The 22,141-nt window shown below is 43.7% G+C and overlaps 1 protein-coding gene across 1 annotated transcript in view; it reads right to left on the bottom strand.

Annotated features, from left to right (window-relative positions):
- The window catches only part of STAG1 (stromal antigen 1), a 112,080-nt gene extending 104,425 nt beyond the window's left edge, over window positions 1-7,655 (bottom strand). The window contains exon 1 of the mRNA XM_033150065.1: window positions 7,449-7,655. The gene's annotated coding sequence lies outside the window, so the exon portion shown is untranslated. The remainder of the gene's footprint in view (window positions 1-7,448) is intronic.
- Window positions 7,656-22,141: the final 14,486 nt, after the last annotated feature.

Genomic DNA, 22,141 nt, shown 5'->3' with positions numbered 1-22,141 from the left:
CAACAAGTTCAATGCTAAAAAGAGGTCAACAATTTTGGTTGGCCCTCATGACCCTTAACTCCATCAAATCTGGCCCTCTTTGAAAAACGTTTAGACACCACTGCCTTGGACAAAGGTGCAATCAAACAACTATAACTTTAAGAACTATGCCTGAATTTGCTTTTCCCCCTCTTCCTTCCCCATCGATCAGAAGGTCGGCAGTTCGAATCCCCATGACAGGGTGAGCTCCTGTTGCTTGGTCCCTGCTCCTGCCAACCTAGCAGTTCGAAATCACGTCAAAGTGCAAGTAGATAAATAGGTACCACTCCAGCAGGAAGGTAAACGGAGTTTCCATGCGCTGCTCTGGCTCACCAGAAGCGGCTTAGTCATGCTGGCCACATGATCCGGAAGCTGTATACTGGCTCCCTCGGCCAATAAAGCAAGATGAGCACCGCAACCCCAGAGTCGTCTGCAACTGGACCTAATGGTCAGGGGTCCCTTTACCTTTAAGCCTCATACAGGTACTGTCTTACCGTAAGTTTTTACTGATATATAAGCCACTGGGTTTTTTTTTTAATGAAGGGGGGGGGAATGCTTCATCATACACAGTGCAAGCAACTGGGGTTTGCAGCACAACTGGATAGCAGGTAGGAGGCATGTGAACCTATTTTTATCACAGTCAGGCTGGGCTCTTGCCTGATTCTTCCATTCAATGTTGCAGCATGTTCTCTGGCTCATTAGAACAGATGCAAAATACACCAAGGCATTTGAGCAGCAGAAGGGATTGATGTATACACATTGTATTTGTATATGTATGGCATATGACATATGGCAATGTACCATACTTTGGTCTTAACTTGTGGCATACCTTGGTTTTAAGTTCTGCCTGCAATAGGCAAAAACCTTACTGGCACTTGCAAAGACCTACTAGAATGAATTGTTAGGAGTAAACTGCACAGTTCACTGCACATTGCAAAAATAAAGATGCAGAAGAGTTAGAAGTATGCAAGAGCAAATGGGAAGAGGGGAGAGCTGGTTGAAAAGAAAAGAAAGGCAACAGGAATAAGGACCTACTGGAAGAAAGTGAGGTAGAAAGATTCTTTTAAAAAGACAAGACGTATCAGTAAATTTTCAAGTAATGCAATTGATGGCTTCATCTCTGCATTTCTGGATTTCCTGGCCAGTGTTTCAGCAGGTAAAGGTAAGTGCATCAGCAAATCAGCTGCTGAGTTGGGGTGGAAGGAGTTGTGTTAGTGAACCTGTTAATGCATAATAAAAGCATGTACAGTTGGTGTCTGGTGGCAACATAGTATAAACTTGTTTCATACCTATGGAGGCATATCAAAATAAATATCTAGATTTTTTTAAAAGGCATATCAAGGACTTTCACAATTATCCCTGAGTGGAAGCAGATCTCCAGACTAACCCAACATGCAACCGATCATTTTATTTGTAGTTAACTTCTGGAGTTGCCAACATGATGTGAAAAAGCACCACAGCACCCCAAAGGCATGCAGTGCTACCCAGCAGGTGATCTACTCTCCTCTGTGCTGAATTGCTCATCAATTACTCTCCTGACTGCTCAGGTCCCAGTCCCTCCTTGTTCAGCCTTCAATGTCTGCACCCGCTCCATTCCCTTTCTGATTGAGCAAGCTTTGGAACCCACAGAAAAAGACAATGAGAAAAAGCAAATGAATCAGTGTTAAACTAGTGTGCCTCTGTCACTGCTAGTGATGTAAGGTGAGAATATTCTCTGGAGAATATTCTCTGCTAGAAAATTCTCTGGAGAATATTCTCCACAAACTGTAAATTCTGTGTCGTCTACACAGCAACTTTAAATGTACATGCCTCTTTAATTGAGAATATTCTCCAAAAGATTCTCAAGAATTTAACATCACTAGTCACTGCACAGAAAAAGTATGCTTGTGTAGAGGGGACTGTGTGTGGCTAGGATGAACAGAACAATTATACATAAGTCTACTCAGAAGCAAGCCCCACTAAGTTACTCCAATGTGAGCATGCTTTTGATTCCAGCCCTAGGAAAGAGGGGGACAGATGAAGATAGGAGAGTAAGACAGGACTCCTTCACTTTTAATACTTTGTAGGAGTGGGAATTTCAGCAGGTGTTGCGTGTCATGGAACTTAAGGCAACTGTCCAAGGTTCAGGACTAGTGTAAGAAACTCAGATATATAAAATACCGGTAATTTCCAAATGGCACCTCAGTTACAGTCGCCACAACAAAATGTCTAAGAGCCTTTTTTTCCTGGAATGAATATTACCGTATATTCCAGCGTATAAGACTGGGCATATAAGACGACCCCCAACTTTTCCAGTTAAAATATAGTTTGAGGTATACTCGACTGCAGATTCTCCACCCGGCGTATAAGACAACCCCCGACTTTTGGGAAGATTTTCCTGGATTAAAAAGTAGTCTTATACGCCAGAATATACAGTAATAATTATTATTACTATTATCATTGTCATCATTTCTATACTGCTTTATATTTTAAAGAAAAAAATCTCAAAGCGGTTTACAACACATTAAAATAACAAATAAAACAATCCAGAATAAAACAAATTCAAGCTTCAAGGAAAATATTTCAGATCCTTGTCTAAGTGATGTTTTACTTTCCCCATATTTATTTACCTATTTAATTTGTATAGCTGCCCCATAGCAGAAGTATTCTAGAAAGCTAGTGTGGTGTAGTGGTTCTAGTGTAGGACTAGGACCTGGGAGATCAGAGTTCAAATCCCAACTCAGTTATGAAGCTCAATGGGTGACCTAGGACCCATTACAGCCTCCTAATCTACCTCACAGGGTCATTGTAGGGATTAACAGAGGAGTGGGTGAACCATGTACTCATAAAGGTGGGATATAAATGCAATAAATAAGCTCTTCTGCTTACCTGCTTAAGAAAGCTGGGCAGGCCAGCCAGATGGAAATGTCAGTTGCCTACCTGGCATACAGAGATCTCCCAAGTGGTCACAACTGCACCCACACCTATCGCAAAACATGCCTGGCACCTGGGAAATTTCTAATGCTGTTCAGGACCTGTACTTTGCATCTGGCCACCCAAGAGGTGGATGAGAAATGCAGAGTAATCTTACATAGTTTTACTCAGACATAAATCACACCAAGTTAAATGGACCTTACTTGCATATAAGAATGCATAGGACTGCAGCCTTGTTTTCAGTTTCATGGGCAAGTTGAACCCCACCAGTAAAATTGGTATTTTACTATGTGAAGTGGGGTCAAGTATTTCCTTTTTGGCATTTGGGGCTGAGACCCCATCTGTGTCATATAGTGTGCTTTTTGACTGGGCACACTTACCATGGCAGCCATTTTGTGGTGGGGCTCACAAGTCTCTCAAATTTCCAAATGTACCCATGCGTCCAAGAAAGTTGGTGACCGCTGGTAACCTCATCTTTACAATAATGTTGTGGGAACAGCTACATAATTAATTAGTGTCTTGGACAATTCTTTTAATACTAATCATCATTAAACAAATCATATATCACAAGCCTTGACTGAATAACTAGGCAAGATCATCTGATAATAGGTTCTCTTCCTGTGCACGAAGTTGAGTTGAGTTACAAGTTTCACTATAATTGCTTTTGAGTATCTTTTGAATCATGTAATATCTTTTGAATTATACCGTGTTAAAATTTAAGATGGTATTTTTTAAAAATTCAATGAAATAAAGTAAGTTATGATAGATATAATTTTCTTTTCCCATAATGTGTTTCAACAATATAGTTCAAAAAGTGAACCAAACAGATTCCTTTAGAAGACTGTGCAAAAGAAATGCTCAAACATGTTTGAATTTACTAGTTATGTTACTCATTTATTTATTTGTATTTTATGTATTGTGTTTTTTGTATTACCGTGTTCTGATGGAAAACACCCTGTAACTATTTTGGCAAAGGGTGGTAGAGCAACATCTTGATAGACAAATAAGTAACAGTATCAGGTATATCCACCAGAAACCAACAAGCCATATTGTAGTTGACAATCCCCTGCTGAATGATGATGCTTATTCAAATAGCAGCAGCCCAAAAGTCTAACAAAATATTAATGGTTTAATATTCTGGTTAATAAAGCGATTGTTAAAATCACAGTTCCTCATATTAGACACAAAAGAGAACTGTATTATAAGCTAAACAGGGAAGAGGCATGGGGATAGATAAGAAAAGAGCATGACGCTGACAGTCATTCCTAGTTTGCTCTACTATGGTTTACCCACCCAGGAACGTACATCCAAATGTGGCTACAAGCCACAATGAGTTTGTCCTACCTTCACTGCTGGAGACAGTATGCCTTTGAATACAAATTACTGGGAACTGCAAGCCAGGAGAGTGCCATTGCACTCAGGTCCTGCTTGCAGGCTTCCCACAGGCATCTCTTTGGCCCACTATGAGAACTGAATGCTGCACCAGATAGACCTTTGGCCTACATGCCTCTTCTAATGTTCTTTGGATTGCACAGGAAGCAAATTAAGTAACAACAAAGAGATAATTTTGCATTTCAGCTAGCCCTGGCCCAAAATCATCTAGTACTGCTTTCACTGATGCAACTTCTACACACCTGAAGGGTTGGGGGAGAGGGAAAATAGAAATGCAGCTCCATAAATGGCAACGTGAACTGGTAATGTCAATGAAATCCAGATTGCAACCTTTCGACACAATGCAGGAAAAAAACCCTGAAGCTCTACTGAAATGAATTCAAGCCATACACACACTTAAGTATTCAGGTTAACACGTTTAAATGGGAGTTTAAAATCCTTGTTTGATTTTACAATTACATCCTTTAGGGAAGTGGTGTCCAAACCTTTTCAAAGAGGGCCAGATTTGATGAAGTGAAGGGCCGTGAGGGCTGGATAATTTTTTTGACATTTTTAAGAATTGAAGTTTGTTTTTTTTAGGATTTTACCCTGAAGCTCTTGAGCTTTTTTTAGGGTTGAAGTTGTTGAGCTTTTTGCTTTTTTTAGGATTTTACCCCAGGAAAAGAACTGCCACTGGGGCCTTATTAGGCCCCCGAAATTGACTTTGGACATGCCTGCTTTAGGTACAAGAACAACAAACTCAACTAAGTTTTTATATCCTCGTGACAGGGTAAGCTCCCATTGCTTGGTCCCTTTACCTTTACCCAGCTGTACCCTTCTCTCAAAGAAGCTGACTTGGCCCCAAAACAAGGGCGGACTTTGGTAATCTTTCATAATATGGCACCCTGTGTGAGCCCAAAATGTGGCACCCCTAAATGGATCTTCTAATCAAGGTGCCACTAGGTATTCAGTTTTTATTGTTCTAGAATTGTTCGCTGTACTGCTCTTAAATTGCTGGTTGTAAGTCATCTTGTGAGGTCTTTAGGTTGTATCCAATTTAAGAGTTTGAAATTAATGGTCCCAATATGTCCATTATTTTCAACAGATCTTCTCTGAGCAGAACATTGGGGGAAAACTTTTGTCCTAAAAAGCAGAGTTAAAAAGTTTTAAACAAATAAGCTGCAAATAAAATTAATTAATTTGGAATCTTGAGCTATGTCCAAGATTGCATTTAAACAAATTTCCCAGAATTTTATTTTAAGCAAATTTTCAGAAGGTTAAACATATAATATTCCAATGGGTGGTTGCTCAAATCATTTTCAGAGGAACGTCAACAGTTCAAGAGTTGGGTGAAACCATTCTGGTTCTTACATGAACAGCTTATCACACTTTACGTATTTATTTAGGACCCACTCTAGGTGTGGTTGTAATTTGTTTTAAACTGTTTTACTTCTGAATTTTACATTGTAGTGACCCACCTTAGGACCTTCTGGTGAAGGAAAATAAATCTAAAAATATCCTCCTCCTCCTCCAATGGAACAAAAACATTCCAATCAACTTCTTAATTGCAAAGTATTTATCTATATTAGTTCTATTCATCAAAACTCACAATATTCATTGAGATTCTGCAACATGTTCAAAAGTATTGACTATTTAACAATACACAATACTTCAACCTTAGGAAGAGCACTACCTCAAAAAAGTGTGGTGAATAAGTTTATAGTGTATATGAGTTGATGTTCTGCTATTTGACAATAACAAAATGTTCTATAATATAAAGGAGAAAAAAATTTCTTTGGTACAAGGTTGTAAGATTATACAAAAATGAAAGCTAACTTTTATTGGCCAATCACTTGACTCACATGTTTTCCTCTCAAGTTAGCACTGCATTGCCTATTCAAATCAGTAAAGAAAACCATCCTGCAAGGTAATATGTCCCTCCTCCCTCCCATTCTAGCATTCCCTACTGCTGTTATATGATCCACTAGTTGCTGCATGTCCCATAGTCACAACTAGTCTTCCTGCAGGCTATGCCCTCTAGCACAAGATGACCTGTGTTCCAGTCAATACAACTTGTAGAACATTCTTAAGTTATGTCACCAGCCAGGAACACAAAGATCCAAAGTGATCTTAAACACCAAAACAAAACTTCTGGTGCTTACTGCTTTGGTCACCTACCAACCAATTTTTCCACTCCCCCAAAGCGAAACATCCTAAGTGGCCACTCTCTACTTACTCCAACTTGTACCCAGCGTCAACCCATCATCCTACAGTATAAACCAGCGTTTACCAGAAAACTGCCCCTAAAGCTCTTCCCGCCTCAAGAACCAGAGCTGCAACCAGGAGCCAACACTCGATACCTCCCACAACGGCTCAGTCCAACTCAGACCCGCTATTTTAGGCATCTACTCTGATTCCGCCTCGGCCAGCCCCCTCGGGGATCAACGCTACCCCCCAAATGGCCTCCCCATTTCCGCCTTCCACCGCCTTGGCGCTGCCCTGCTAACGTTCTCGCCCGCCACCGGTTTTCACGGTCGCCACCCCTGTGTCCCCGCTATGTGGGCCCTCTGCCTCTCCCGGCTCCTCATCCACGGCGTCGCCAGTGGCACACAACCCACCCACCCCCGGGAGGGAAAGCGAGGGCAGCGCGATCGACCCCTTTTCCGTTCAGCGCCGCCGCCGCCCGGCCGAGAACGAGCCGGGGAAAGAGCGCACGAGAGAGGGAGGGAAGGCGGGCAGGCCCCGCGCGGGGGCGGGCGCACAGCAGCGGGCTCCGGGCCCAGTCAAGGCACTGGCGGGGTCGGGGAGGCGAGGCCGCCCCGTGGGGCCGCCGCCCTTCCATTGTCACCCCGGCCCCGCAGGGAGGGAAAAGAAGGGCCGGGCCGGGAGGGAACGAGGGCCGCCACCCGGGAGGAGTCACCTCCTCCGGCGAGAGCCGCCCGCTCCCTCCCTCCCTCCCTCCCCGCTCTCGCGCTGGCTGCCGCCCGCTGGCCCGGCCCGAGAGTGTGAGCGAACGAGGGAGCGAGGGAGATAGCGCGAGCGGGAGAGAGAGAGAGCGAGCGGGCCCGCTGCCCCCGCCCCTCGCGCCTCCATCTTGGATCTCAGCCTCGGAGCCCCCCTCCCTCCGCCCGCGCTGACTGCGTTACCTCAGCTGGGCCAGCGCCCCCGGGAATCCTACGGTGCCACGGGAGAAGGGTCCAGGCGGGCCGGGGCCAAGCCGGGCCGGAACGAACAAGCGGCGGTGCCGGGGGCCGCACCTCAGTAGAGCCGCAATCCTAAACCGCCATCTGGCGGCATTTCCTACCCGCCAATGGCGCAGCCGCCGCCGTCGCCAACCAGACCCAGCGCGCCTCCTGCCGGCCGCGTCTGCACACTACTCGAGCAGGCCCCGCCCGGCGGGGAAGGCGCCCAAAACAGCTTTCGCGCGAAAATGTGCGCGCAAGCGCGCTACTTTTCTGGCCCCGTTCACTCACCGTACACCTTTTGTCTGCGCGCGCATCGAGTCCACCTCCGGACGGAAGTGGTCTACGTGACACTTCCGTCCTGGCAGGGGGTGGTCGGGCGGCCCCTCCGCCATTTTTATGCGCGCCTCCGGGTAGGGTTAATGCGCGTCCTCGAAGCGTTCTTGTGTTTGCGAGCTGTGTTGCCGCTCGCGAGTTTAACAGCAGAGGGAGCAGACAGCTTTATGGCTGCGCAAGTACTGTAAATGACGGGCCCAAAGCGTTTAACGCAGACGGAGTTATTTATTTTTACAGTAATCGCTATTATAATATGTTCAGGAAACGCGGGATGCATACAGAAAAAATAAATATTTACGATCGTTTCTTCTACCAAAAGCCATATTCAAGGCATTTCGTTATTCATTTAAAGTGCAAGTGAATAACTTCTATTTTTAGCAGTTTCCCGCATTAATTTCAAACGTTGTCATGAAAAGTATGTTTTGAGGGAGGGAATCAGAAATGGTCCCAGGTGACTAAGCTAATAAATAACTTCTACAAAGAAAAAAAAAGATAATTTAGGAACATGAATTTACCTACTAAAGACTGGGAAATGATTAAGAACAGATTATATCACTCAGGCTATGTGATGACCAGAACCCAATATTCTGTCCTCAGATTGATATATTTAAAACGATACATAGAACTGATAACAGTATTCCTGGCATGTTGTATACTGCAGCCTGGTTAGAATATTACCTGTAAATAGGGTCATATTTTATTTAGTCTTTTTTCCCCCTCCAGTAACTTACAATAGTTGTTAGAATATGTGTGTCCTCTAATCATAGACAGCAGAGGATTGGATAGTAAGGAGGGAGAAATAGGTCAGGCTGGTGTAGAATCAAGAGCTCCCACACATCTCTTCCTCCTGTCTCCATCTGCTGCTCCACTGTCTCCTAGGACCAGGCAAAGATTGGGAAGAGCAGAAGGTTACATTCAGTTGGAGTCTACACCTGTTTGTGTGCAGCTCAGTTGCAGGAGATAGATACATAAGCCAAGGTCAGCGGCAGAACCTCTGTTGCAGCAGACATTAGACTGGTGGACATGCCTTTCCCTGACTTGTAAGTGTACTTTTAACAATAAATAGAATTATCTACTCTACACATTCTGTGCCTGTCAGCCCCATGACACCCTTACACAATGTCATTAGCCACCATTCCCAACACTGCCCCAACTAGAGGCAGTCCAATATATTTTGCTGCTTCACAATTGACTGTGTTGTGCACTCCAATCCAGTAACTATATAAAGATGCGGGGCACAACCATTGAAGCATGCACAGCCTTGTATAATCTACAACTTTCACCCTGGAAGGGATTCTCTCTCTGATCACATAATCATGTGCTCTAATAGCAGCGACAAAAATACTGCTGCTGTGAGCAATTGCTTGGGTTGCTCAGCTAGCTGTGGATCCAGCAGAGTCCCAGACATTATTTACTGGAAAAAGTAGGGTCTGTATGACTCAGTTGTCAACTATTTTTTTCCTTTTCTTTTTTCCTTGTACTGCTTTGTACATTTAACAACTAGTGCAGGTTGTTGGGAACTCGGGCACATGCACAGTTGTTAAAAAATGCATTTTCGCATTAAGATGTCGTCCCCACTTTACATGTTTGCTGTGGGAAACTGGTATACATACAGCAAGCACATTTGTCACATAGAATATGGAACTGCTCTTCACAAGTGTTTTATACAGATTGCTCTTAGAGACCAATCTCTTCTTGTATTAATCACAACAGATTGAAAGTCTTATTTAAATCAGGGTAGCTAACCTGTAGCCTTCAATATGTTGTTAGAACTTCAGTTCTGATCAGCCACAGCCAGCACGACCAATTGCCAGAGATTATAACAGCTGTAATTAACATCTGGAGTACCACAGGTTAGCTAAGCTCAGTCTAAATGAAGTGTTATAGGATTGAGAGGTTGGACAAGATCAGTGGTTCCCAATTAGGGTTCTGGGGACCCCTGGGGGTCTGCAGAACACACCCAGGGGGTCCGCGGCACCATCCCCTGCCAGAGACTCGCCTATATTGTTAATTGCACAGTGAAAGCCTTCCATGCATCATCCATCCTCTGCTCACAACCAGTACCTGCTTGCCGGTAGGGGAAAAACCTGTGAAAAAGTTGTTGGATGGCAAGTGAGCTGGGATTGGGCAAAAACCTCTAACACAGTTTCTTAGGGCTCTTGCAATTGGGGGGGGGGGCAGCAGGGAACACACAAACGGCTTGCTCCATGGGGTAGATTCACATCCTTATCATTACAAATTACATGCTCTCTACTTTTTAACTGAAAGTACTTCCAATTGCTTTCAACGACGATCAAGTTTGATAGGCTGTCCCATAGCTTGTAGGTAGGGTTTTCAGTGAATCTTGCCGTATGAGTTTGGGATTCTTGTCTCATCTTGGGAATCCAACAGGAAAAATAGCTAAGCCAGTGGTTTTCAACCAGTGTGCCGTGACACCCTGGGGTGCCTTAAATAATGGTCAGGGGTGCTGCAGGCAGCACTGGCCTCTGTCCCTCTTCCCCACCCTCCCTCCTCTGATGCCCTCTCATGTCTCTGCCTCCCAAAGTCTTGCATGGCTGTTTGTTGCAGCAGCCCTGGCTACAAGCTCCCCAGGCAAATGGTTCCTCTGGGGCTGGCCAGGGGGTGCTGGTTGCCAGGATCTAAGGCAGCCTCAGAGTAAGCAAGCAAGTGGGTGAGGGAGCCCAGCCAGCCAGACCACCAGCCCTTGCTGTTGGGAGTGAACGGACAAGTGGTAGTCTGAGCAGGCAGGCAGGCAGGTAGGTCCACAGTGGCCTTTCTTGTGCTTGCTGTGTGCAATGCTTGCCTGAGAGCTGCCTGCCAAGAAGAGGGAAGAGGAGAGGCAGCCGAGGGAACACTTCACAAGGAAGAGGTGAGGGGCTGCTAACTCTGCAGATGGGGTGACTTAACTGGGCTTCTGAGGTTCGGAGGGCTATTTTTGAAAAATAGGGGGTCCTCAGTAATTAGCAAATTAGGAACCACTGGACTAGATTGTGTCAGTTTGCATTTCTTGGTACAGAGAGTAGATCTGATGTGTAGATATCTTTCCTATTCTAATTAATTCAAGAGGGCTCTGGAAGCTTGTCTGTGTGAAAGAAACAAGCAGAAGCTTCATGATGTTTGGGTGATTCCTACAGAAGCTTGAGTACAGCTGGTTTAAACAGATTTCATGACAGGTAGATATGTTCCAGAGCTGCTGTTCTGTAGGCTAGAAGCTACAACAGGAAACTTGCTGAACTGGTAAAGTACCCTCATCAGCATCTTAAAGAGTGAGCTATGTTGCCATTGAGAAAATGGGAGAAGGTATGCAAATTCCCCAGGATGCCTTAAAATGCATACCTGGGAAATGTGACACAGATTCTCACACCCAACAAGACTGTGACTCTCCTTAGTCAGAAACAATCAAGAACTACTCCCTCCAAGAATAGGGGGAGAGAGCCTTTAAAAACTGAACTGCCCTTGGAGCTTTGGCCCCTCCATCATGGGGCCTGTATCACCTGAGGAAGTTAACCACACTGTTTACTTGTAAGTAGTGAAGGAACAGGATAAAAGTAGTCAGGTTATGGAGATACTGGGTTCCTTTTGCTTTCAATATTCTGTTTGTCCTTATTGTACTCTTCTTCATATTCTTAACAAAGTTTCATAATTGGACTAGTAGGGTCGGTGCAAGTTTGGTAGTCTCAGGATTTGGGAATCCCCATGTACCTAGGCTGTTTTGATTCACTCGTTTGGAAATAAAATGAGAAGTTGGTAAAGAGCTGGTAAAAAGTTGGTAAAAAGCCACGAATTTGCTCTATTCTCAGGGAAAAGCAGAGAACCAGAGAGCTGCATTTATGTTCTGAGTAAATTGCAAGGTACCCTGGTCTGGGATCCCAGGGTTTAATCATTAATTGAGCATCTCCAGATCCCACCCCCCTTGTCTGGAATGAAGATAGACTGTAGACTCCTTATGAGGTGATGGCAACCACCACCAAAGAAATTGGAGAACAAGGAAGGGCAGAGGCTTTCCTGAGGCCCCTCCCCCATCACTACATAGGGTAGGCGGCCTTTTCCCATCTCACCTGACTGAATACCAGGTCATTTCAGGAAGGAGAAAAATAGGTCAGGGGTGCCGTTTTGTGTGTGAGATTGGGCTGATGCTGAGAGGAGACACCCAGTGACTTTACCATGGTTTAGGCAGGAGAAACAAGATGTATTGGAGTGTTACTGCTGTGAGCCCTTCCATCCTATGTTCAGGTTGTATATATGTGTAAAATAAATCCATATATCCTGACATATCCTGAAGAAATCACTATCTCCAGCGACTTTCATATCAAGAAAACAGAACCCTGGGTAAGAGCTGGGAACTCTGGAGTCTCTTGCCATACAATAGAGCCATAACAAATTGGTTTATTTGCTGTTTGTTTTTTTAAAAAAAAAAACATTTGAGAGGTTTATTCTTGAACTGAGAGATTTCTCTTATAAATTGTTGGTGAAATGTATAAATTGTTGGTGAAATGTATCTCTGCCAGTGAAATAGATACAATTGACTGTCACTGAATGTATTCATCCTACAGCAGCAAGGTGAGAAGATGGGGGAGCCCACTTGCACAATAGTGAATGTTGTTTTTACCTGATGGAGCAGTATGCCCGTATTGTAGCACAGAAAGATTAATCTGGAGAGGTTATTCCAAGAGAAACAGTTCAGTGCAAATAGATTAATACATTCTTTAGAACCATCATCCTACAGAAAAGGGAGAGAAGGGAAGCAGGGCTATTCCACTGGTTCTTCTCAAAGACTAACCATCTTTGGCTCTTCCTTTACCATTGGCAAACAGCAGCCATTCCACAATAAAAACTGATGCTTGAGTTTGTTGGTTTCCCCCCTCTTCACTTGCCTGAGAGCTGATTGTCTTGGTTTTTATTTATCTGTAAGCTATTCTGGGATCAATTTCAACGCGGGTGGCACTGTGGTCTAAACCACAGAGCCTAGGGCTTGCCAATCAGAAGGTCAGGGGTTCGAATTCCTGTGACGGGGTGAGCTCCCGTTGTTCGGTCCCAGCTTCTGCCCACCTAGCAGCTTGAGGCACATCAAGTGCAAGTAGATAAATAGGTACTGCTCCGGCGGGAAGGTAAACGGCATTTCCGTGCACTGCTCTGGTTCACCAGAAGCCGCTTAGTCATGCTGGCCACACGATCCGGAAGCTATCTGAAGACAAACGCTGGCTCCCTTGGCCTATAGAGCGAGATGAGCGCCGCAACCCGAGTCATCCGCGACTGGACCTAATGGTCAGGGGTACCTTTACCTTTACCTATTCTGGGATCAATTCCAACTGACAGCAGAGTTAAAAATGCCTCAAATAAATAAATATTGCCAACTAGCAGAACAATACTAATAAGGCAGATACTGGCATGTATCTTGTGAAATTTTAGCTGTGTCCTACTGGCTTCTGGCCAGGGTTGGGGTTGGTAGTGGAGTGAAAGTTTGAATTTAGTGTCACTGAGCTCTGGAGCAGGACCAGTGAATTAACTGAGTTAGGATGTAGCATAACTCTGTTTACCCCTCTCACATTCCCCAGCACATCCATTCCCACCCTTAATATACCCCCCCTTTGCCCTCTACACTGGTATAGCTTGTGCTAGCTTAATTTAAACTAGCAGCTGGCATAAGTAGATGCACTAAGGTAAATAATTTATACTGGTTTAAAGCCAGTTTGACTTGTGGGTGGGGTGTGAGTGATAGACCAGCTGGGAGAGGTTAGGATGTGATGTACCTAGGGTTTGGGATTGCACTCTCACAATGTTGCCCTCTTCTGCAACTTTTGTTATCTAAATACATTCAGTTACATTAATTTTCTTGCAATTTGAGAAACCAAAGGGCAACCACCTGGTATAATAAGCAGCAACAAACTTGTGTGTGTGCACAACAATTTACAATAATAATTTTTATTTCCAGTGTGCTTTGGGCTAAGGAGAAATCACACATTCAAGACTGCAATCCTAGGTACACTTACTTGAGAGTAAGTTCCACTGAACTGAGACTTGCTTTCTTAAAAACACTAACAGATTCTTCAAAAGTATAACAGTCTGACCCTTTGCCACTATACCTGGACTAAGATCCTATGTACACTCAGCAGGTCAACAACACAATAACTGCAGAAACCAAAAGCAAACATACCTGTACCACAACACACACTTCACAACACCCCAATAACAATGGTATAAACCCCCCACATACACTACCCATGACACAGCAATAGTCAACTACTCAGAAAGAGATTGCTGTGACCCCCAACTCACTGCTGTGTGTAGGTACATCAGTCTAAGTAAATTCATCCTGAATGCGATCCCCCAGGCCCTCCTGAAATTGATCAGTGGGGGCTGCCTCATTCTACTATAGGTGCTGGGCAGTACTTGACACAGTCAAGCACAAACTCAATTCCCTGGCATAAAGGGCAGATCCACCAACTGGGTGTATCTTTCTGATGTGGCTCTTCAAATGCCCATTTAAATTCCACAAGGAAGGTGGCATAATCATTAAGGAAGCAGGCAAGGCTCCAACACATATGGCAGGCAAAACAGGTTTCCATTTGGTCTGCCAGAAAATCCATCAGCTGGAAGGCAATTGGACCAAAAAGCTAAGAAACATTCATTGGGTTCTCAACAAATTTGTCTGGGAGGCTAATGAGACACTTCCCCCTAGAAGGTATTTGGCTTGGACTAGAGGTGGCAGCAGTATGGGCTGCCTGGAGCTGGCCATGCAGGGCTGTATTCTCCACCATCAGTTGTGCAATTTATGCTTGCAGCACACCTACCGGTAATTCTCTGCTGCCAGGGGGCTTCCTTCACACACAATTGGACTAAAAATGGTTCTGTAACAAGAACAACCTCAGTTTTATAGAGTTTGTGACCCAAGGTAAGAGTTTAGGTATGGGCAGGGTGGGGTAGACTTCAGGATTTAACAGCTCCCTGGACAGTTCTATGCATGGTTCAGGCTGGAGACTCCACTAGAGCATAACTCAAATTTCGTTTCAGTATCAGTCAACCTCAGACTGAACCTTAAATAAGAGCTGCAGCTTTGAGTAGTTAGCTCTGCCTTCTGTGAAAGAAACCTCCTAATTTAAAGGGGTCCAGTCTGCTTTAGCAGTTGTCACCTCTGACGGACTTCTACTAGGCTTCCAAGCTGGAGTTCTTCAAGTCAGAGGAGGAAACATTATCATCATCATCTATTCCACTTTATATTTTTAATAAAAAATCTCAGAGTGGTTTGCAACACATTAAAACATCAAATAAAAGAATCCAGAATAAGACTTCCTGTTTTGCAGTGAACCCGGTGCTCTGACACCCAGGAGGGGTCCCAGACGGAGATTAATGGGGGTAAGGGGCATGTCTCCCCTAACCTTTTGAGGGTATTGAAAGGGCACGACCCACAGTCATCCTTTTTTGTGAGCGGGGATGGAAATTTCTGTCTCCCAGACAAAAAGGTAAGGGCACTGGGCTCAATGGCTCTGTCCAAGGACAGCCCAAGCAAGCTACCATGGTAAGCTGTGGAACACCTTTGAATTTGGACACGAGGCACCCCCCTGAAAAGTTCCTGATTTATGCTGGAGGATAAAATCTGTTTAGAAAGGTTTGGAAAGAATGAAAGACGCTAAGTGAGGAGGAATTAAAGAACCTTTTAATGAGGGTGAAAGAGGAGAGCGCAAAATATGGTCTGAAGCTCAACATCAAAAAAACTAAGATCATGGCCACTGGTCCCATCACCACCTGGCAAATAGAAGGGGAAGAAATGGAGGCAGTGAGAGATTTTATTTTTTGCTCCATAAGACACACTTTTTTCCTCCTGAAAAGTAAGGGGAAATGTCTGTGCGTCTTATGGAGCGAATGCATGGTCCCTGGAGCCAAATTGCCCAGGGAGGAAAGGCAGATCCTGCTTTTTCTGTTTTAGAAAGAGCTAAAGGCTAACAAGAGGGGGGGAGAGTGTTGAAAAGAACCTGCTCAACAGCTGATTGCAGGAGATCGGGGAGGGAGATAAGGGAGCTAGCTCCCTTCCTGCCCCGCCCAGGCCCCTTGCATAGTAGTTCCTTTGCAAGGGCTGAGGATCCTGGGAAATTGAGTTTTTCAGCCATTTGGGGCTTTCTGTTACTTTTCCTCTTGCTTTCTATTACTTGCTGATGCTTACTGGTTTGCTTTCTTCTTGCTTCCTATTACCTACTGGTGCTTACTGGTTTGTACTGGTTTGCTTTCCTCTTACTTTCTATTACTTGCTGGTGCTTACTGGTCTGTACTGGTCTGTACTGGTGCTCACTGGTTTGTACTGGTTTACTTTCCTCTTGCTTCCTATTACCTGCTGGTGCTTACTGGTCTGTACTGGTTTGTACTGGTGCTTACTGGTTTATACTGGTTTGTGTTCCTCTTGCTTCCTATTGCTTGCTGGTGCATACTGGTTTCTACTGGTGCTTACTGGTTTGTACTGGTGCTTACTGGTTTATACTGGTTCGTGTTCCTCTTGCTTCCTATTGCTTGCTGGTGCGTACTGGTTTGTACTGGTGCTTACTGGTCTGTACTGGTTTGTACTGGTGCTTACTGGTTTCGTGTTCCTCTTGCTTCCTATTGCTTGCTGGTGCATACTGGTTTGTACTGGTGCTTACTGGTCTGTACTGGTTTGTACTGGTGCTTACTGGTTTCTACTGGTTTGTGTTCCTCTTGCTTCCTATTGCTTGCTGGTGCGTACTGGTTTGTACTGGTGCTTACTGGTTTATACTGGTTTGTATTCCTCTTGCTTCCTCTTGCTTGCTGGTGCGTACTGGTTTGTACTGGTGCTTACTGGTCTGTACTGGTTTGTACTGGTGCTTACTGGTTTCTACTGGTTTGTGTTCCTCTTGCTTCCTCTTGCTTGCTGGTGCGTACTGGTTTCTACTGGTGCTTACTGGTCTGTACTGGTTTGTACTGGTGCTTACTGGTTTGTACTGGTTTGCTTTCCTTTTGCTTCCTATTACTTGTTGGTGCGTACTGGCTTCTACTGGTGCTTACTGGTCTGCACTGGTGCTTACTGTTTTATAAGCAATGCTTTTCCCCCTTTGCAAAAGCTGCACAAATCTGAACTGATCCTTTGCAAAAAAAAGCTGTAAAACTTTGAGCTGATTCTCAAAAAAAAACAACATGGGTTTTAGAGGAGGAAAACCAGAAAAAAAATTTTTTCCCTTGTTTCCTCCTCTAAAAACGAGGTGCGCCATATGGTCCGAAGCGTCCTATGGAGCGAAAAATACGGTACTTTATTGGGTTCCATGATCACTGCAGATGGTGACAGCAGTCACAAAATTAGAAGATGCCTGCTTCTTGGGAGAAAAGCAATGACAAACCTAGACAGCATCTTAAAAAGCAGAGACTTCACCTTGCCAACAAAGGTCCGTATAGTTAAAGCCGTGGTTTTCCCAGTAGTGATGTATGGAAGTGAGAGCTGGACTATAAAGAAGGCTGATTGCCGAAGAATTGATGCTTTTGAATTATGGTGCTGGGGGAGACTCTTCAGAGTCCCATGGACTGCAAGAAGATCAAACTTATCCATTCTGAAGGAAATCAGCCCTGAGTGCTCACTGGAAGGATTGATCCTGAAGCTGAGGCTTCAATACTTTGGCCACCTCATGAGAAGAGAAGACTCCCTGGAAAAGACCCTGATGCTGGGAAAGATTGAGGGCACAAGGAGAAGGGGATGACAGAAGACGAGATGGTTGGACAGTGTTCTCGAGGCTACCAACATGAGTCTGACCAAACTGTGGGAGGCAGTGAAAGACAGGCGTGCCTGGCGTGCTCTGGTCCATGGGGTCACAAAGAGTCGGACACGACTGAATGACTGAACAACAACAACAAATTTCTGCTTTGCTTGAACGGTGGAAGGAGGGGAGGGGAGGCAATATTTTAAGTCTTTTGGGGGGGGATCTAAAGCAATGGAATTCAAAGTTTTCAGGACGAGTGGACTTTAAAGATACCTCTTCGCAGTGGATTTATTTTATAACTAAGGACTTTGCCTGAACGATGGAGAGTAACAACCTTGAGGGACTTTTGAGGGATTTTCAGCACCCCTTGGAACTTCATATTGTGAAATGAAAATAGTAAATAAGAAAAGATTGGTAACAACTGGATTGACTGTTTGTTAAGCACTGAGAAGAAAATAAACTGTGGAGTTGGATGTAATGGAACTGAGGATCGGCAGGATGGACTGCAGGAAGATTTATTAGTTTAGCGGGGAGGATGGAGAGGAGATCTGGATTTTGTTGAGATTACATCAGCCCACCCCCCTTGAAGCTTGAAGTTGGAAAAAAGAACAGTGAAAGGAACAGGATGGACCACCATGTATACCATCTTGATGGCTTTTTAAACTTTCAGACAGAAGTGATATGGATTGTGATTGTTTATTAATAAGATGGTTGTATATAAAATTGAGGATTAAATTTGGTGAAATGTGGAGGATGGGTGACACTGGGAGATTGGCAGTGTTAGAGGGGGAGAATGTTTATTATATATTTATACCAAAAAAAATCTAGGGGTTTCATTTTCACCTTCTGCATGCCACACCCATGTAGCGGAGTTGTTGATGACTGGGGACAGATGTCAGGCAGCAATGTTAGGCCATGTTAGGGAGGAATGTGTGTATGTTGTCTGGGAGGAAGCAGTATCTGTTTTTCTCAGACAAAGTGTTACTCAAGAGGTATTGGAAGGAAATGTTTGAAAATTGATGAACGACTATTATAGATAGATGGAAGATTTACTCCTCTCAACTATTTTGAGGACAGGTTATAACAATGTATAAAAGCCATAGCAGAAATTGGTAATTGAACAGGTGATGTGTAGGGAGAAGGGATGAATGTATTTTGAAATAATAGTTGGAAAAGTTATTTTATTGGGAGCAGCAAAGGAGGGTGGAAAATAGAGGGGCCTTTTGGGGGGGGGGAGTTAGTTTTTAAATTTGTATTGAATTTGTATTAATTTGGTGACAATTTGTTTAAAATTATGGAAAATAAACATAATTATGGAAAATAAACAAAAACAATCCAGAATAAAACATAACTGAAGAAAGTAAAATATAAAGTTTACATTCAAAATAAAACATTACAAAGGAGGCCCATTACAGACTGCACACTTAAACGTGTAAGCCGCCTAGAGTGGCTGGGGAAACCCTACCAGATGGGCAGGGTAATAATAATAATAATAATAATAATAATAATAGACATGGAAAACTTGACCCCAAAAAATCTGAAACATTTCAAAAGAAAATATTACTAAAGCAAGTCACATATAAAATGAGCATTCAAACAGGCATAATTAACTAGAGATTAAAGTATTATCATAAGCATATAACATATCTTCTGCTGCTATTGCTGCCAGTCCTGCTAATGGTTGTCTAGGGTGGGCAATGGCTGTGAAAGCTCAGGATCTATAATCTGGGCCTGCAGAAAAAGATCGGCCAAGATGACCTCCTCAGACTGGGAGTTACTCAGTGGGCTCTTTTTGCATACGTGCTTCTGCCTTAATAGGAACATCTAGGGTTGGCCCGGAGGGCAATTCCATCTCCTTCTCTAAATTCCCCGTTTTATATTCCAATGACAAGGAAACCAAGCCAGGGCATGACATACAATATCTGACATCATCCTTACAGGTTCAGGCTATTCATCCTTGATTAAATGTTCCTTTCATCCCCTATACATGGTGGGTTTTTTTGTGTGTGTTTTTGGTCTCAGCTCATCAGAGAACTCCCTGTAGGCCTATACAGTTACATAGGCATCATTAGATGTCTCCAATTTTCCCTTCCATTAGAATACTTATTGAACATCCCTTCAAAATTTGTCATCCCTCTGGAACACCTTCAGAATTCTTAGTCATTGCTCCTATCCAACTTTTTTGATATCAATTTTTGATATTGAGCTTTTTGATACTGATTTTTCCAAGAGTCTAGTGTATATATCTGACTATGCTGTTTTTACATCCCTTGCTATCATATATTCCAATATGATATGCTCACTTTCCCCCAAGATTCTCACCATTTTCACTTCATAACCAGGACAGGCAAGGATCAAATGGAGCAGCAGGATAGGGTTATTACTCTGTCAGACAATCTGCATATACTGAGCAACACAGGTTATAGCACAAGTTATATGTAGCCAGCAAAACTTCTAAGTCCACCAAGTAATGGGTCAGAAGCAGTTGTGTGCAGACCTGATATATCATCTCAGGAGGTACTGGTATATTGCCTTCCTGGAATATGTGTTCAAGATATGATGGAGAAGTTGATTAAACTCATAAAACCCACTGACTGAAATCTATTGCCAATCCATTTGTGGGCCAATGCTACACTCAGAAGAAATCTTTAACCAACTTTAGTAAGATAACCAACTTTAGTAACAAAGTTGAGGGAGTCCAAGCATCCTTCTTTCGGCAAATTATAGGAGTTCCAAAATGTGTTCCATATCTGGCTATCTGTGCAGAATTGGGCCAGCACCTTCTTGAAACGAGAGGTTGGATCATCACTTTTAAATACTGGTTGAAAATCCATTTTAACACAGAACCAGAAAGCTTACTATCCTGTCTACTAAAAGATAAAACATAACTTTATTTGGTTCTCTGATATTATCTTTAAACTTAGGCAACTAGACTTTTCAGTGGATTGCCTCTTGTCATTTGAGGAATCACATATTTTTGCACTTATTAAGCAGAGGTTGTTAGATAATGAATTCCAAAAACTCCACCCTTCTCAGCCCTCAGTATGCTCTCCTGCCTTTCTAGGGCTGCCGCTGCATCATGTACTGATGCCTAACTACTTCTATGATTTTGTTACACCATTATATCGTAGAGTATTTATGCTGGCCCGCTTAAATGCCTTTCCGTCTTCCGTGCTATTCGGAAGGCTCAAAGGCATCCTCTACCAGAACAGACTCAGCCCTTGTGGTCAGAAAGTGTTGGACTCTATGGACCACATGATACTGGATTGCCCTCTCTAACATTTTTGATTTTGGCCCATCAATATCCTTTATGTGGCTCAGGGCCCTCCGCAACAAACAACTTGCAGTCCAGCTTCTGCTGAGGGATGACTCCCCTGAACTCACTAGAGTTATGGCTCATTATTTGAATAGGATCTATGAAATTAAAGCCAGTACATCTGGCCTATCTAACAATGACTTCTGAGGATTCCTTATTTTCTTCTCCTTTCCTTTTTGTCTTGTATGTTGTTGAGTTATTATATATACAGGTGGTTTGTATGTTTTTGTTTTTATTTTATATATGCCAATAAGTGTTGATTGATTGATTTTCTCCACTCAATGAGCAGTACAATTGATATTGAGGGGAGATAAACAACTGGCTGGCTGGCAATTTTGGAAATGCACAGTCCTCCTATTGAATCTATTATATTGATATGCTACCCTTCAAAATGGATTCCAGGGCAGTTCATAACACTTTAAAATCTATTGCCTTCACATAGCATTCCATTCATCTATGGCAATCTGATTCTACTGCATCTATGGGAATATTCTGCAGATGGGTGGTGACTATGGTAGACTGGATTGTGTCCAAAAAAGTGATTACCATATTCTAAAATTAAAAACAATAATCCAAACTGATCTTGGCCAGATTTTTTAACTTTTATTTCCCCTCCTCCTGTTTTTCTGCTTTGCGCGACAAATTGAATAATTTAATAGTTTAGGGAGATTCGAAGCTTGCCACAATTTTGTGGGATTTTGTTTGGCTGCTCTGGTTTGCCAGAAACGGCTGTCATGCTGGCCACATGACCAGGGAAGCTGTAAGCCAGCTCCCTCGGCCAGTAAAGCGAGATGAGCACTGCAACCCCAGAGTCGTCTGCGACTGGACCTAATGGTCAGGGGTCCCTTTACCTTTTAATAAAGGTGTTGACCAACTGTAAGTACACGTGTATGGCTTTTCAGTTACTTGCGAGTAAATCCCCTAAAACTCAGCGGAACGAACTTCTGAGTGAACGTGCACCGGATCATTGCAGGACTGCAACTTTTTTATGTTTTTCCTTAGAGAGTATAGTATTTATTAACCGTGCAAGGTTGTTTTGGGTTACTTAGAGAAGGCCAATCTGGTTATTCCGGCAGTGCCTTTACTTACTAAAAGAACGAGCCCAACCAGGGAGGCCGCGTCTGCCTGCGTGTTTCGCAGCGGCGACGGGCCAACAACACTCTGTGGTGGCTCAGAGACTTCCCTAGCCGTCCTTCGCACGTCCCAGTTTGAGCGCCGAGATTCAAAACAGGTTCTGCGTTTGCCGAGGAAGCTTCGCAAAGGCCTGGCGTAAGGAGCGTGCAGGGCCGCTTAGCGTTGTTTTGGTAATGGTG

Source organism: Lacerta agilis, chromosome 5, assembly GCF_009819535.1.
Source record: "Lacerta agilis isolate rLacAgi1 chromosome 5, rLacAgi1.pri, whole genome shotgun sequence".
Lineage (NCBI taxonomy): Eukaryota > Metazoa > Chordata > Lepidosauria > Squamata > Lacertidae > Lacerta > Lacerta agilis.
Note: the sequence above shows the minus strand (reverse complement) of the source record. Positions and strands in the feature narration are given on the sequence as shown.